Here is an 18,364-nt window from a genome sequence, read left to right as displayed (position 1 = left end):
GCACGAGATATGCGGGAAAAAAAGCTGATGACTTACCACTTTATTTCTTTTTGCTCACTAAAAATCAGCTGTTGATACTGTTGTAAAACAGTAATGAGAAACAGGCACAGATCTGGGATAAGGATTAGTATATATATATGCTGGAAGTTATTCAGAATGCATCTATACCTCAGTGGAAAGGTCATACACAAATTTCTCAGCAAGGCATATGAGGTCAAAAACAGTGTAAAAGGTATTGCAGGAGTATGTATTTCATCTTCCCAATTCATCCTAAACTCACAAAGCAGATGTACCAAGTGGGGGCCACTGTCCACAATGCATAACAGAACAATAATTTATCTTGAAAACTTTGTTAAAAAAGTATGAAGACCACTCAGATTATTCAGTTAGCAGGGGTGAGGTTGGGGGCTCTGCATTTGCAGTGATCTGTTCTCACGTAGCACTGGCTTAGTATCATACCGTTTCTTGCCTGATAACTACTTGTAGCCTTCCAGGAAAATTGTGCTTAAAAGCATTGGCTTTGTTACATTTTGGTTCATTTACATCATACCTCAAGACTTTTAATTTAAGATATTGGAGTCAGTATTGTAACTAGGAAAAGATGGCAAGGGGTACTGCCTCCTGATACCAACTGTGACATTTAAACAGCTTTTGCATCTTTATTGCTGCAAGGGTGAAAAATTTCCCGCAGAATGCATCTTGGTACTAAGAGAATAACTCATTGTCTAACATCAACCCAAAAAGGTACAGACATTCCAGAAAACAAAGCCCATTTCATACCTCTTAACTCCAGGAAAATGCCTGATAAGGTGTCTCCCTACCTCTACCAAAAGCACAAATGAAGACAATAGTCAAAGAGCTACCAGCTGACTTAGCTTTCAGCGCAACCCACCTTAAAGCAATTTAAATTTTGTTTCAATTTCTTCCAGCTGGCAGCAATCCCATTAAGATGCAATGCCACTGAAATGCACACTTACTAGCAATCTCCTCCTCCCAAAGTATATTCTGTATTAAATACTTCAGGAGGAATAAAGCAAGCAGTTTGTGTTATCTTTTTGCCTACTGAAGACTCCATGTGTTAGAGAAACATCTGGTAGAAGTTTTAAGTAGTTTTGCTCTTTTAGAGACACAGGAATGACATAGAAATAGCAGAACAAGATGGTAGATTATCATCATAATACTGATTGTGTCGCCTTGACTATTCTGAGACTTTTTTCCCCCAGTTCTTAAAAACTAGGTACAATTTTGGTTTGTATTTCATATTTTTGTGCCTGCCATTAATAGTGTAAATGGATGCCCTGTACAAAAATAATTTTAACTGTCCCTTCCCATCTTTTGAGTTGGTTGCAGGAGGGAGCTCATCCATGAGTGTGAAATTTCTAAAGGCTTTTGTAGAAGTTAAAGGAACCAAATAGCAGAAATTTTGCACACCTGTACTATATTCTGAAATCTTTAAATCTTGACCTTCTGTTTATGTTCTGTTGATCTCCACTCACCTCTGATCAATCCTAATACAAGTTGAAGAAATTATTTGCAGTGAAAGATAGTATTTCATGTAGATATTGTAACTAGATAACTCTGAAAAAAAATATCCTTTTAAATTACATTTTAGAAAATATGGAATCTATAATTGATGTCTTGGTGACAAAACACATGCAGACACCAAGTAAACAATGAGACTGATATGCTCTTAATGTAACTCCATCAAATATAAATCTTCTTCACAACATAAAGACACATAATAAACATATCTAAGAAAAATTCCATTTGCGCATTGTAACTTATAGCTGAATAAGAACAGTGCTGCATAGGTTGACAGCATTCCATCTGGCCTCCTTTAAAAATCTGTTTACAAGCACATTATTATTCTCTTGAATTGACCGTTTATGTAAGCTTTTGATGAGTTCTATGAAAAATTCCTTTTTGATAAATCACAAAATCATTAGGTGTCCAAAATCCAAAGTTACAGTCATATAGATAAGCTTTGATTAATCATAGATGACATTTGGAAAAATGCAAAACCAAGAATAAGATACTGTACAAAGATACCTAAATACTGTATTTTGTCAAGACAATAATATATTTTAAATTCTCTGTGCTAATATTTCAATGCCTCACCATGAAGTAGATAAAACCAGGTTAATTTCTGGGGACTGTGCACATTCCGTGTATTATTTACTTTGACATTTAGAAAAAATGCAAACATAGACAAAGCAAGTTCAAATTTTATTTTAAAAAATACTTTTTGAAATAATTAATATACTTGCCTAGTGCTATTCTGTAACATTCTGCTGCCCATATCAGGTGTTAAGACTTTTAATGCCATTGTTATTAGTTGTGATCAAAAGACAGTGTTATTCAACAATATTTTTACAGCAACAAGAAGGAAAGTGCCTTAACTCTTTCACTCCCAAGTTGTTTAGACTGACGAATAAGAAGTCATACCATCAGCAGGAGTTCCTACATTCTTTCAGGATTTTAATCAGATCTGGCTGTTCTTGATTCTGATAACCAGATTTACAACTTGTCTCCAGTCAGCTCATTTCATAGAATCATAGAATCATTTAGGTTGGAAAAGACCTTTGAGATCATCGAGTCTTACCACTAACCCAGTCCATCACTAAACCACGTCCCTAAGGACTGCATCTACATGTTTTTTAAACACCTCCAGGGATGGTGATTCCACCACCTCCCTGGGCAGCCTGTTCCAGTGCTTGACCACCCTTTTCAGTGAAGAAAAATTTCTTAATATCCAGTCTAAATCTCTCCTGGCGTAACTTGAGGCTGTTTCCTCTTGTCCTATTGCTTGTTATCTGGGAGGAGAGACCCACGCTCACCTGCTTACAACCTCCTTTCAGATAGTTGTAGAGAACAACAAGGTCTCCCCTGAACCTCCTTTTCTCCAGGCTGAACAACCCCAGTTCCCTCAGCTGCTCCTCATAAGGGTTGCTCTCTAGACCCTGCACCAGCTCTGTTGCCCTTCTCTGGACATGCTCCAGCACCTAATAGGATTTGGATAATCCTATTCAGAATAATGTAGGGAGGCATCTCTAGCCTAATAAAAACTCTTTAGTTCAGACTTACAAGCTGGGTATAGAATGGGAACTCTGTTGGTTTTCATGGACAATGACCTGTGCTTTCCCATTAATGGAAAAGAACAAGAACTCTTGCCTTTTTTAGTTGGCCACTGCCCTGATAATACCAACTAAAATTACTTTTTAAACTACTAAATACAGATATTTTCTTGAGCAGGGTTTTTTCCTGTACTTCAAAGGTAGTCCTATAGGTGATACTGGATAATTGTTAACTGCTTGTCTACGTTACAGGTCCTTTTTTGTGGAGTACTATAAAATTCTATTTGGTCAGCCTTTTCCATTTTCTTCTTATGGAGACTGGTGGAATAGTATAGAGGCAATGTAAATTACAGGATCATAAGAAAGTACCGTACTGTCTTTGTATCACTTGAATTTCACTTGGCTGAAATTCTCTCAGAGTTAGGTAATATTACTAGCAGAACTACTCAGAGTTAAGAAGGAAGGTAACTGTCCTGCTAACTGAGAAGTTCTCCCATCATTTGTTAATTAAATCCATGGCACTTAAAGGTACTCCTAAGTTCCACGTGACTGTGTGCCCAACTTTCCCTTTAAAGCATCCTTTTGTTATAACAGGCATAACCCATTTCTTTCAGATCACTTCTTACAAAAGTCATCATGCCTAAATGATTTCCAGGTTAGGATATTACTGTATTTTGTACCTGGGGTTCACTGCTTTCCAGCATCTGAAGACATAACTAGAAAAGCAACATGAAATAGTCAAAAATAGAGAAACTCAAACACTGCTAGTCTTGATCTGAACAGGGAATCTAAAGATCTGAATAGGGAGAACAGTTTTTCATGATCCAGCCTTCATTGTAGAGCCAGGTTGGAGCTGCATAAATTTTAGCATGAACAAGAACATTTTCCAGGTATGATCCCAAGAGGCCACAATATCAGTGGCTGTTCTTGGTTTCCTTGACTGCAGAAGGAGGAACAAGGGTAGAGTTGCTAGGCCAACAACACAGTAAGAAGAGAGACTTCTCTCATCACAGACCCGGGTAATATCCTCTGTAAACATTTAATTTTAGTTTATAACCTACTTGCACTGGAAGAGAAAGGGACTATAACAGAACCAATAATTTAGTTCTTTGTCTATGTGGTAGGTTATTGCTTTATCAATGTTTTACCTCTGCACTGTTCAGGAGTGCAGTGTACAATCAGTCCTCTTGGGGAAAATGGAGAATTATAATTTGAAGTGTTAAAAGTCACATATTCTTACCTCTTGTTGATGTTGATACCCGATACATTCATTTGTTTAGACCACCATTTATTTACTTGACTTGTAAAATCAAAGAATATTGTACTGGTATAATAAGATGCACCGATCTGTAGGTCAGCCTAAAATCTTGCCACATTTAAAACAACAATGGCTAATCCCTTGAATTAATAAATTGTTGAAATTAGCACCCAAGAATTTGTTCCTGTAACGTAAAAAAATTACATGAAGTCTTCAGTATTCTATTTCTTTTTGTGAGTGTGCTTGCAAAAAGCAAACGACACACCTATGTAATCACAGTCATGAGGCAAAGTTCAGATTTGCTTTTGGGAACATTCACAGCAGGCAACATAATCAGAGGACTTATGCACATTTAGTCAGGGAACAGAAACAATATGATAATAGAACAATTGTTCAAATTTGAAGTAAGCTAGCCTTAGAATTTTAAATACCAACATAATGTCACTGAATTACAAATTAAGGTAAGTTTATCTGTTCATGGACATAAATGGATTGAAAAAGAGGTTAAAAACATGTCTCTGAAATGACTGACTAAGGTGAGGTTCTATCATTACTGAGCAATACAAAATGAAAGCTCAGTAGGTTCTTAGCAATTGTAAGAATATACAATATATCTGCCCGCTACAAAATGGCTTCTATTATAGCACTCTGACTCTATCAAATTTCAAAGGCCAGGCACAGAAAGGCATCCTGAGAGAAAATCTTCCTGCCAAGACCCAGTTGCAAAAAAGGTATTTTGTGGGACACAACCAATGCAGTGGCAGTACAGAGAGATGCTCCAGTGCAACAGTGTTTATTCTGGTATATTTTAGTTTAGAATGTATTTGGTTAGCATCATATACATTAATGTACTGTGCGATTTTAGTGCTTTAAATTATATAGAAAACGCTTTTATGTAGTGTTGGTTTGAATCCTCTCCCGTAGCATAAACACTAGGGAAGGTCAACAGCAAATATCCTGGACTTTCCTCATAAGACATCCAAACTGAAAAAATTCACATTCTAATTCACATATATGTATAAGTGGGTATTATATATCCAAATGAAATCATATTTTGTTAATACATTCCAAATATTTGGATTATATGGCTTGGGCTGGTAAATACCCAGAGGAAAAAAAATACTTAAAAAAACCCAACCTAATAACACATATTGTATTATTTTCAGAAAGATGTTCCCTTAGATGATACATAAGTATGCTTTTGAATCAAACACATATTGTGCTTTTAAAGGAAGAAGTATAATAACCAGGTGCCTACCCCATCTAAACAGCAAGCCCTCCCAGAGCTACACATCCAGCTGTGGTTTTGTTGCTATGCCATGACACTTGCATCTGAATTGATTACAGTTCAATTGAACTGTGTTTTTTCCTTCCACAACACAACTGTGTCAACTGTATTTGTGCATCGACACTTGATATGCTGTCTAATTGTATTTGTGCTGATGCGTTTTGTAAAGATAAAGGTGGTTATTCCGCATTGTCTCAATAAGGTTTGAAAATACAGGAAGCAGGCACACCAAACAAGGGTAGAAACACACTGGGAATGTATGCTAGCATACTGCCTGGAGTACTAGGGAAAACTGGGTAAACTATGTGGATTACTTGTACTGTTTTACTGAAGTCTTTCCTCCACAATACAATAGCATTGTTAAGATACTGTTAGAGGAAGAAACCAATCTGCTAGCCTAGTTACTATCAAAGAAAACAGGGTTGGTAGGTGGGGATTAGCAACTGTATTATTACTTACAAATATTTATGGCGAACCATGAAAATATCCTCATGATTAACTAGTTAAAACTGGTTAAACTTTACAATCTAGACAGTAAGAGTGGAATTTATCTGTTCAGATTTAGCATATGCATGTAGGTGGCTACTTCTGAGCTAGTCACTCAGTGCTTCCTTTGTAGGCAATGGAGAGACATAGTCATTTCCAGAGGTCAGTTCATCTCAGACTAAGATAGCGGTCAAAAACTTAGTCTGAGTAATTGCATTGTAGGAATCTCTTTTTCTCTGCACCAAATATAAGAGAAGCCTTAACAACGACACCATATATAAATGTCCGTGTCATAGGAAACAAAAAGTGATGAGAATAATTCCTCCCAACTGCCAAGTCTATTTACTATTTAATAAATCTGTTAAATATTACTTCTAAAAAAATCTACTTTAAAAATACCAGATTAACAAGTTGTAGTTCCTAAGAAATTATTATTTGCTTTCTGGTCATTATCATTCATGTATGTGGGCAAAATGAATACTTAGAATTTGACTTCAGTTTCCCAGATTTGCCTCTTTATGTTCTTCTGTTGGCCGACATGATCACTGGTTATTTCACAGGCTGTTTCTGTAACACAGAATTGTCTGGAAATGTTATCACACTTGTCTTTTTGACGTGATGACTTAGCAATCCAGAGGAGAAACAGCCCTCTGGTATAAGGGGCTTAAAAAGAAAACAAGGGCAGAGGAAAATAGGATTTGTTGGGTAAAACTGTGTCCTCTAACAATACATTGGATGTCCAATGCTAAATAATAAAATGGGATTCTGCGGAGAGCTGAGTTTTCTGCTGAACCATAGGTAATGCTCTGAGCTACTGAAGTAAAAAAACACCTGGAAAGCTGTTTTCTTCTGAAAATTTGTCACGTGTTTTGATAGGTGTGATTTTAAATGTTTTAATAGTAACAACTGTTTGAATTCTAGGTAACACAAAAATTATGGCCCAGATCAATCATCTGTTCCTTTCATCCTATTTCACCAATGCTCTTCAGTGTAAGTGAAAAGCAACAGCTGAGAGTATTTTCTCTGTAGCTTTCATTTCAAAGGTTAAATTCTGTGCTTGATTACACTTGCATAAAGCTAAAAGAACTTAAATTGTTAGTATGTACCAACCCTAGATTTACTAACAGAATAAATAAAAGCTGAATTTAGCCCTTCTCTATCATGTTGTATATTCCACATACCTTAAATTGCACGAAGGCTTTGAGAAGAGAATCAATTTTCATTGTTTTGGATCAGTCTAGTTTTTAATCTATTGTGATTATTCTTTTGTCAATATGGTAGTTGAAATTTGGGCTTCTTAATCACCACTCTGGGATTCTGGAAAGTTTAATAAAAATGTGAACTTTGAATATAACATACAAAGTATAAGTCAAATTCTGCTGTCAAGTAGACTGAAGGAAACCTGTTGTAACTATTAATGGATGTAGATTTATTCTGGATACTTCGGGGATCACAATGAACAAAACAACCTTCTTTTTTAATAAAAATAAGACAGGTTTTTTCACCAAGTATAAATAATACATCTAAGTATGCCAGTATTTTGAAGGGCTTCAGTTTAAAAGTTCTCTTGGACAAAACGGTTAATTGCTTGTGTAGTAAGCTGTTACTGCTGAAGGTGGGTAACATCAATGTCAAACATCAAATCTGTGGGAATATCATTACAATTTTCTCTGTAAAAAGAATATGATTAAAGCCACTGACAATTTAAAAGTTAAGAGTTTGTGATGCAAGTAGAGGGTTACTGAATTTCTCATTGAGACTGTGACCTCAGTGAAACCAGCTATAAAACTGTTCAACACTGTTGTTCCTAGAGGGCATGGGAGAACCTGATCAGTGAAACTATGCATGCTTGTACTGAGCTTGGGCTCCCTCCCACTGAAATTAGTGACAAAACTTCCAGTGACTCCTGTGAAAGCAGGACCAAAACTTTACACAGAAATAGTCAGGTTCAAGTCTCATTTTCAGTTACATAAATCTGGAGAATCTCTTCCAAAATAAGTGGAATTACTGTGGTTTAACCCAAAGGAATCGAGAGCATTTTTCTTTAACTCAGGGAAGGGGAGAGAGAAAAATACATCATTCCCCTTGTATTGCCTCACCACTGCATATCAACCAAGACTCTATCTGCTGTCAAAATCCTTATCTACTTAAGCTGGAGAGGGAGAGCTGACTTCACCATTTAAGGATTTAAGCTTGTATTGTCTATTGAATTTTCAGTTATCCTTATCCCTCTACTTATCCCCTTCCCCACTGCTTAGCAGGTAGTTTCCTTAAGAAGGAGGGACAAATTTCTGTTTTCTGATTCTATCTAGGTTTCTTAAAATGTAATGTACCTTATTCCATCAACATGTAACCTAAACTGAGACAACCAGACCACTTTCACTTCAGTCCTGGCTGGTTATTTTCAGATTATCATAGTTAAATTCAAAGCCAAGGCCTGTAGTTGAAACACCGAGCTGTACTGGAGGCTTACTAAATTTAGGGTAATACCTCCAGAAGAGTCATTCAGCTGTGTTCACCGGTGGTCAATGAAATGACAAGCACATAATCCTCAGATGGAGGTGTAGCATTCTTTGTGTAGCACAGAGTTTATTCATCCCTGTAAGGTCCACTGTTCAGAATGAAATCTCCATGGCCTTACACAGCATTTATCTGTTTTTCTTTCCTTATAAGCATGCATCTAAACACAGTAGTGGGATTCTTCTTTGAAAATGTAATCAGTGCTTTGGTAATGGGAGGTATCATGAGATTTTCTCCTAAAGATGCCATATAACTAAGACACTTTCTTTTGATTGCACCCATCACTGACTTCTTGAAGACTGGAACTTACACAGGCCTATCCTGTAATAACGTCCTCTATGCAAGGGCAGGGATCTTTGCTTTTTGCCTGATAGCTTCCAACCAAATGATTTGATGGAGACAGCCAAGTTACTGGCAAAAAGCTTTCTGTTCTGCAGAGCTGTATCTCTTCAGCTAGCAAATATGTGCCTTGTTGAAGAAAAGCAACTCGTTCTGCCTGTAACAGCACCTAAGCCATCAGCTCAGACTTCAGCTATTTATATCCATAAAGTCATACACAATTTCCTCTAAGGAAATACAAAATACACACTCATATTTACTCCTTCGTGAGCCACAAGTAGATGTTCACATCACTGTATTTTTCTATCAGACCTGCTGTTGTAACAACCTTTGTAGATGAAATTTTGACGGCCACAGGAAGGGTGTCACCCACAATGGCGCGAAATACCAAGCCAAAATAAAAATCAAACTGTGGGCGTAAGAGTATCAGTAAATGTATATAAAGAAAGCTGAAGGGAAAACTAGTGGATTTTTCTCAGCTCTTGCACGGGAAAATGTTGTCAAGATAGGTCAGTAGCTTCCAGAATAAATACCGCAAGAACACACGTTAAACAGCTTCTACAGTGAAACAGCCAAAACCAGATCAGATCAGTACTATTACCAGAAATTAAACTGACAAATATTTTATCTGTAGCCCTCTCAGCTAACACTGAAGGGTTGGGGTTTTGGTGTATGAATCACTCACCCAAAATGCAAATACAAAGATACTAAAAAACTTGTGGTTCACAATTGCAGATCGGAGCCGTCCACAGGTGCAGATTAATTTAACAAAACCTCCTCATTCCTTCACACGCATGGGCACACACGATGAGGTAGAGCATCCAAGCTCCGCAGAGCCACACATCCTTAGAACGAGCAGATGTGACTGTTACAGGGAGGATTTATTACAGAAATTCGGCAGCTAGGAGTCTTTTCTGATGGAACGTTAGCCAGCCTGCATTTCCCTGGGAGGAGGTGCTACATAGCGTGGAGGTTCTTCTCCCAACAGGCGGAATCTAATGGATTATCTTTCTGAATCATTAAGAGAATGCAAGGGACCTTAGTAAGGCTCAGGTATTGGATATTAATGGGTTACAGTCCAGGTTAGGAAAGGGAGATGACTTAATTTCATGAAAAGGGGATAGAGCTGAAGCAGCAGCTGATGGAAGGCCAGTATCCCTTGAGAAGGTCGTTTTCACTGGATCAGCAGTCTGCCTCCCCTTACTATTTTTTCTCTACACAGAGCAAAATATTTCTACCTCGCAGTGACATTCATCTTTTCTTCCACCCAGCAAAAGCACTGCTTACTGTTTCAAAATGACAGCTTTTCCTTCTTGCGGTAGAAGTCCCTTTTTATTTTGGAAATAGATGGAGAGGGAAACGTTCATCGCTAACTGATTTGAGAGAGAAAGAAATGCAGAATATTTCACTCACCTCTTCAGCACCAGGCAGGCAGGCAGGCAGGCAGGCAGCCTCCACCTCCTCAATCCATCAGTACAGCCGCTCGCATCCACTGACGCTTCTCCTCTCCGCTTTGGCCCTTTTTTCTCGTCAGCATCTATGGTTTGCAGCGAGCAGACACACCACCGCTGCAGGCACTAGCACCACAGCCCGAGCAGCAGGAAAAACCTGCCCTCTCCCATTTGCTCCCTAGAACAGAAAATTTTACCGAACCGGGATTTCTTAAGGGCGCTGATGGGCACACTTGGCCGGTGGCCCCCCGCGGGAGGCTGGGAGGTGCTCCGCGGTCTGGCCGGGCGGCCGGGCAGCCGGGCAGGGGGAGCGCGGGGCTGGCTCTGGAGGAGGAGCCGGAGCCTGCCAGCCCGTTTCCAAGCCAACGGCGGGGGGTACCGCGGGCGGGGAGGCGGTGGCGCGGCCGGCGGGCGGCTCCCGGGGCCGGCGGCGGGTCCCGCCCGGGGGGCGGCCAGGCCCTGCAGCCCCCCCGCCCCGCGCCCGCGGAACTCCGCGGCGCGCAAGGAGCGAGCGCTGCCGAGGGGGCTGGTGGGTTTTGGCCTCGCCTCGTACGCTGGGTTGCACTCACGCATTACATAATGTGCATGCACATACGTGTGCCGTTTCCTCCTGCTACAGGCTTTGCCCGGCTGCACAAACGCGGGTGTCTTCCTGGATTTGGTTGGCCGTTCCATGTTTTCTGCGGTAGTGCAGCTCGTGGCTCTGTCAGGATTATGATTTCCGTGATGAATTTCGCAGTGCATGTTTTAGGGGAGTGATAAGTAGAGGGAACAAGTCACATACATGTTAGAATGATGCAGTCAAGGGTAAAGAGAGAAAAAGCGGTTTGGTTACATGGAATTTATCTACTGCTTGCATTCCACTTGTTTCATCACTCAGTTGCTCTCGGTACTGTGCATATATTTTCTTCTGTTTTTCCCTTTCTGCCTTTCTCTTCTCCTGTCTGTTGCATTTGTGTGTGTATAATTTACTACAGCTTTTTAAAAGTAATGATGAGTATTGCTTTCTTTTTCTCTCACTGATGGATTTACCCTATTTATAGTTTACATATTTTCTAGTGTCTTTTTCCTTTTGGCCATGCTACAATACTAGCTGCATTGTTGAACCTGCAGCCCTGATCAAATAGCTATGATTTCTCCCTACACTGCTAATTTTATAAACATAATTTGTTACTGATACACTTCTGCTGGAGATAGCAATAGACTTTCAGACATAGGTGGAATGCAGGCTTTTTCCCCCACAGTAAGGCTGACACAGTACAGTGCAAAAAGCGTCTGATCCCTGTAAATAATACCACTTTGAGTACTGATATTATCAGTAGAACTGTGGCATCAATGAGTTATAATAATGAAATATATAATAACGCAATGTAGCCACATTCTTTTTCTTGCACAGAAATAACGGCCATGAATCAGTATAACGTGAGGGAAATTTTGCCTGTACGTAATGAATCTTAGGTCTTGGTCACACTAGAACAGTTTGCCAGTACATCTAGACTGGCAAAGTTGTTCTGGTAAACTCCTAGCACTTAAAAAAGAAATGCCATATACATAACTTGCATTGTTCTCCCAGCAACATGATAATATTCAGATCACAAATTTCCCCTGCTTTACTAAAAAAGATAATCGCTACAGTTTTGCTTCGAAATTTTAGCTTTCAATATATATGCACATATGTCCTTTGGTGCATTTATATGATCAGATAGTGGTCAATGTTAAAATTCCAATAGTGTTTTGTTTTTCAAATGTAATCTTTACTTGCAATTGCATAAATCCCTGATATATTGGGAAGAGAATAGAATAAAGAATTGTATCTGTGGTAACTGAGTAGTCTAGATAATAGGATAAAAGAACAATAACAAGGTGTACAGGTTTGATCTGCTATTCCATAAAGAACAAGTAGTTACTATAGAAACTGTCACATTACATGTATCTTTAGTATAGTACTTCACATGTGAGAAAAAACATCTTCCACACATTAACCGACTTTGGCAGAAATAACAGCATCAACTACCATCAGCCTGGGTAGGAAGATCATCATTCACATGGTCTATGCAGGTGTCATCACTTCTAGGTATTTTCAATTGATATACCAAAATGCTTTCTTTCTTGCAGTTTTGAGGAGGCACCTAACTGTAAATCAAATTTTGTCAGTGAAAGTATTACAAACATGCAGTACGTGAGTAATGGAACAGGTCTTACTCTGAGAAGTTTAGGTGTTATTATTTCAACACCACAGTATGGGAGCTTGCTGTTGATTAATGGCAGAGTTAAAACCCAACAGATCTGAAAATAAATCAGCAGTTTTCTTCAGTCTCAACTTGTCCTGCATCCAGAAATTCTCAATTAGGGTCTTTCAGCATGCATTGATTGCACTACATGTAGCTGAGCTCCCACAGGAATTTAAAGAGAAATAAGTCTCAAAATAGCATATACAGGTGATTAAATGCCAAAGTCAAATGGCATATAAAAACGGTTCTTTAGCTCAGTACTCGAAACGTTTTTCTTTGTATATGCATAGATTGAAAACACACAAATACATACTGAAAGTGAATAGTTTGTATTACTTTTTTTGCCTGGAAATAGTAAACAGTAGTTTGGGAGAACTGTGATGATGTAACTGCTCCCTTTTCCATGTCAGGCAGGTCACCATTTTTTCCCATATCAGAGCAGGTTTTCATTTGAAGGAAGGAGCATTTGCCTGTTGAGGTGTAACATCTAATATGCAGCTTACTGAAACCCTTAACTGCCCGAGTTTCACTCAACTTGCCAGTGCTATTCATTGACCAAAAGCCAAATGCTTGCCTGTTTACTGTTGCTTTCTGTTTGGGATCAATCAAAATAGATGCATTCATACATGTTTAGCTTGAAGACAATAGAGCTAAAACAGAAATGTGCTCTTAAGTGGAAAATCCCATAGGGGTTTTTCTAATCAATTAGCCTTTATTATACCACGACAACATCAAAATATTTATATGCACACATGCAATGTTCTTGCTGAATGTACATCTCCAAATGATAGAGGGTAAATTGAGAGGCCACATCTGGTCTGTAATAAAAATATAATAAAAGGCATTTTGTATTTCATTCAATTTTCTACCAAACACCCTCTTTTTAACAAGCAATTGTAGATCTGGGTTAGATATTTATAGATGGGCCTGTGATTCTCTCAGCATGAAGAACTGAACAGAACATTTAGAGAAGAACAAAAAGGCTGTATTTTTATTTTTAACCATTTTTCTCACATGGAAGAGTTTAAAATAGCATCAAGTACAGATGACTGGGATCCTATATTTATAACTATCTGGCATATTGTTGCTTTGTACCAATGACTGTGAGATGGTGGGGAAAAAAGTCATGAATGCACCTTCTAGCAGGTGGTATCAGCCTAGCCTCATTTGGCTTTATCGTTTAGGATGAAAATCCACTTTCTACCAGAATTTCACCCTTTTATCTTCTTCTCACATCCTTCAAGTAACTGAGGGTTCACTTAATATCAACTGTTTACTCTTCCTATGACCTCCTATGAGGTCAAATCATGGGAGTTATTTGAGAATAACCCAGATAATGAGTTACAGCTAATACCACAATCAACCAAAGAGGACTCCTTCTCTAGTTTTTAAAAAGACAAAAATTTTTAAAAGGAAAAAAACAATCACACCCTAAAAACATTAAATGCCTTACATACCTTCCTTCCCAGTTTTATTATGTACGTACCATATTTGCAGCTCACAGTCATTGGCTCAGCTGCTGAATCAGCAGTTGCCATTGAAGCCAAGTTTAGAAAAACAAGCATTAAATCCAGCAGCTGGTGCTGTTTGGAAGCACGTCTGGAGCTCTGGAAGATACAGTGTCTTTCCCGTGCAGTTAATTTTATGTAGCAGTCCTCATTTATCCTAAGCTTTGTGATCAATACACAGACCCCAGCTCCTTCAGAGTTCCCATGGGAAGAAAGCTACAGAGATACCATGAAATAAGATAAAGGGATGTAGTTCTTTGTAAAAGACCCATGCTTCAGGACCACATTATTATTAAAAAAAAATTTTAAAAAGGAGAATTAAAGTATTCTTTCCTCATTCTTCAATATTAAGGGCAAAGGAATGGGGAAAACAAAACAAAACAAAACCCCGCTCATAACCCAAAATGAAAGCAGGGATCATTTAGTAAAGCATACAGCAAAAGACCTATGAAGTGTGAACAACTGACAAAATCACTTGAGATCAAAATACACAGATTCTTTTGGAATTATACCCAAGGAGATGCAATTGAACAGACCCAGGAAATTTTTGAAATCCAAGTTAAAAACAAAAAGTATCAGCTTCAGATCTCCTAGTAAAGTGGTCTGAGCAACAGCGGCTATTGGTTACTCTTGGGATGCCCTCTTCCCTCCTACAGTCTTCTTGTTTGAAGGTTTTCCACTTTGCAAGAAGGATTAAATATTCATTGAAGCAGTGAGCTGAAAGTAGGTCTCTCCCACTTGAGGATACAGGTAGGCATTTAGGTTTTGTTTAATTTTTGCAGTAACAAACAAACAAAAAGAAGAAATGTATTTATTTTAAGTATTTTTTGGTTTTGTTATTGATGTTCTTGCCAGCCGAAGAAGTATCAAATTGGGGCCTCAAAAGAATTATAAATATTTTTAACAGGTACTGAGAAAAAGATGTTATAATAAGATTTCACATTTCCTTGTATCCTTTACGCATGATAATTCTGCTTCATGTAAGAACCATGAGATACAGCTACAGTTTCAGCAGGCACTATTATTTGTCCCTTTTATTACCCTGTAGTGTCTAATTAACAGGAATAAGAAATCAATAGTTTAAAAAAAAAGACTGAAAAGTTTGTTTGAGGACACAAAGGTAATTCTGGGAAGCTATGGAAGACAAGCTGGGGACATTCAGGTAGTTTTATTATGGGGGCTTTAGATGCCAGAGCAGTTCTGTAAAAAATTGGAATACTAAGGTCAGGTCTAAGTAATTAGTTCAGATAATTGTACACCCATTCCATGTCAGGCCTGCGGCTAATTTTGTATCTACGTAATGTAAACTACATACATACATCTACCAACTAGTCATCATTTATGAAGTAAAAAATAGGTATACAAAGTGGTAGCTTTAGCCATTGTAACTGATCACTGCCTCTTTTGTGAAGCATTTTTAGACAGAGGGCTGAAAAATCATACTGTGTGGTCTGTGACTACAGTAGTGATAAACTAATAGAAAACTACATAAATGTGACTGCTGGTCGTGATCTACCACTCCTCTTTTTTTAAAGTTTTTGCTCTGTCAATGGCATGCACAAGATCAAATAACAAATGGAAGTGACTTAGGAAGCAATTCAGCCTCCAGACAAAAAGTCTTTAAGACAAAAAAAGTCTTTAAGACCTTTTTCAGCTTCCAAGGGTACCCCATCTGGCCTCCAGCTGCACCCTAGAAATGTCCAAGTGTCCTGTAAATCATACCTGACAGCCCCAAGCACACCTGAGATACTAAAATGACATTAGAAACCTACATTTAGCCATCTGAATCACTGTCTTACTAACTGGGTGATGGAATCAACAAAATGGGCAAAGTACATTATGCTAACTTTGCCTAACAAATGTACTGATTAAATTGATAAACACTTTATCAGATTTTTCAATTAACGTAGTTTTCAGACTTACTTATAACAATGTTATTTTTAAAAGCATCTTCAAACGGCAGTAATTTCTATCAGCTGATTAAATAGTTTCTGGTATCTGTTAGAATTGTTGCAAATATGTTTCTTCGTTTCTGTTTAACAATGTTTTTGAATACTCTGTATATAATGTTCTTAAAGATAAGCACATTAGTAGCACTGTTGAAATACCAATGTTTAATCTGGCATGTTTACAGAAGCTAGACCTAATATTTTAGTCTAATATTTAGGTTAAGTAACAGTTTTATTTCACTGTTGCCGTGCCTTAGGTCCTACTGCACTAGGTGTTTTCCAAATAAATGATACAACAGGTCTTTTCGCAAGAACACCTTCATTTATTCAGGAATGCACCTCTAATCAGAAAATATGTATGCTGTTAAGACCTATGCCTATTTGCAATAGACTCCTTTCAGGCAGCATCTGTGCTTTACAGCTTACTGGAGGAATAAGGCTGTCAACCCAGGAGTAACACTTATTGGGGAGGCACTTCAAAAATCATCCTCAGAGCAGCCCACAACTTTGCAGTCTTGTATTCAATGAAGATTTAGGAACTTTCCACTGCTAGAAATAAAATATAGGCTAAAACATACTGGAAAGCACTATTGGAGAGCCTCTTTCAGATCGGAATGCAATTTTCATTTGGTAGTATAAGTACTTTTATTTAAGAACATGGCTTCCCATGGAGAACGTGGAATCTGCAAAGTAGCAGGTCTGAGTGGAAAGTGGAGAATCGGTCTGCCTTTCTGTACAGCTCCACTCATGTTGTGCAGCCATCTGGGCCTGTGGTTCTAATCAAGATGTGTTTCTTCTAATCTCATTTCAAACAAAATTGCCAAGCCAGACCATCTGAAGCAGAGAAGGATTTCACCCGCCTATAGTACTGTATTCTTCTTTTCCTAGAGGTTTTATCAGTTCTGACCATTCAGTTGTGCTCGTCCTGGCACCAGTGTAAGCTGTGTGAACTGGTAGGATAAAATTGACTTACTGCAGCTTTGCCAGCATACTAGACCAGCAAGCGTGAGTAGTGGATTTGTCAACACTACAATTTCTCCAGTTTCTTCCTCTTTGAAATTTCTATTAGGTCACTTTTTAAAGTAGCAAGAAAAATAAATCTCCCACCAAAAGGAAGTGCTCATACAATTAATTAATGAATTAATGTTCCCTTTAACCTCCCCCTGTTGTCTTCTACCACTATTTGCAGTCTGTTCCATTCTGTCTGTGCAATGATTCATATATTCAAAGCAAGTTTATGCTAATTTTAAAGATTAAATTCCTCGGTATCTGACACATAATTGATTCTAGATATTTTGTTCCTTTAAGCCTTTCATTTTTATTTATTGTTTGACAGGTCTATAATCAAATCTATACAGGAAACTTTCTCTTTCATATAAATCTCTTTCTGATTGATTGTAGTTCTGTTATACTATAGAAGTTCAGATTTCACCATCTCAATTATATATTTCTTCAAAGGAACAAAAGTGAAGAAATGACTGCTCTTTTATGTCTGAGCACGTGTGAGGTTAATTCACTAATTGCAAAAAGTAAATGTTAAAGCTAGCCAAAATGTTATAATAGCCATTTTGCTATGTAATGCCATTATATAATACAGGATTCATTTCCACAGATAGAGCTTCCAGATATAGAAAATTAAGATATTTAACAAACTATTTCTTGAATTTGCTTCACGTTGCTTTAATTTTTTGGCCTTCTACTCAAAAAAAAAAAAAAAATATATATATCTGTTCTTCCAGCAGTTCTGAAAACTGAAAATTTGCAATTATACATTTCTTTCACATTAAGGGCTTGTAAGGCAGTTTAACTTACAGGTTTCAAACTTTTTATTAGTGTAAAATATTGCCATAGTCCCCTGAAGGCTATCTCTCCAAATGGTCAGGCATTTTTAGACACCATAGTAATATAAGAGCAAGACATATCCATGCCTCTGAGGAAGCTGTCTGCTCTCATACAGCTTCCCACAGAGGAAGCTTCCCTCATCCCACCGAGCCTCCAGTCTGGCCCACCTCTCTATTCCTCTCTCCTGTGAAAGCAGGGCAGAGGCCATGGGTGTGCAGGGGGCAGGAGGGTTAACAGCCTCAGCCTTCCCTTCTGAGCATGGTAGTCTTGCCACTACGGCCACCAGCTGAGAGCAACAGCACCTGGGGATGTGGTGGTGAACTGGCTCTTAATGATTTCTCAACTGTTCAGCTGACCTGAAGAATTACTTCACACAATATTTTGCCTCTTTCCTTCCCATCCAACCCTTTTGCCCCAT

The 18,364-nt window shown here is 38.2% G+C and overlaps 2 protein-coding genes across 2 annotated transcripts in view; one reads left to right on the top strand and one right to left on the bottom strand.

The window, feature by feature from the left end:
* Nucleotides 1-10,893, bottom strand: part of GNAZ (G protein subunit alpha z) — a 65,146-nt gene extending 54,253 nt beyond the window's left edge. The window contains exon 1 of the mRNA XM_037410127.1: nt 10,379-10,893. The gene's annotated coding sequence lies outside the window, so the exon portion shown is untranslated. The remainder of the gene's footprint in view (nt 1-10,378) is intronic.
* The window catches only part of RSPH14 (radial spoke head 14 homolog), a 92,042-nt gene that overhangs the window by 64,541 nt on the left and 9,137 nt on the right, over nt 1-18,364 (top strand). The gene's annotated exons all lie outside the window — the stretch shown is intronic.

Source organism: Falco rusticolus, chromosome 1 (genome assembly GCF_015220075.1).
Source record: "Falco rusticolus isolate bFalRus1 chromosome 1, bFalRus1.pri, whole genome shotgun sequence".
Classification (NCBI taxonomy): Eukaryota; Metazoa; Chordata; class Aves; order Falconiformes; family Falconidae; genus Falco; species Falco rusticolus.
This window is presented reverse-complemented; position numbering and strand designations above follow the sequence as displayed.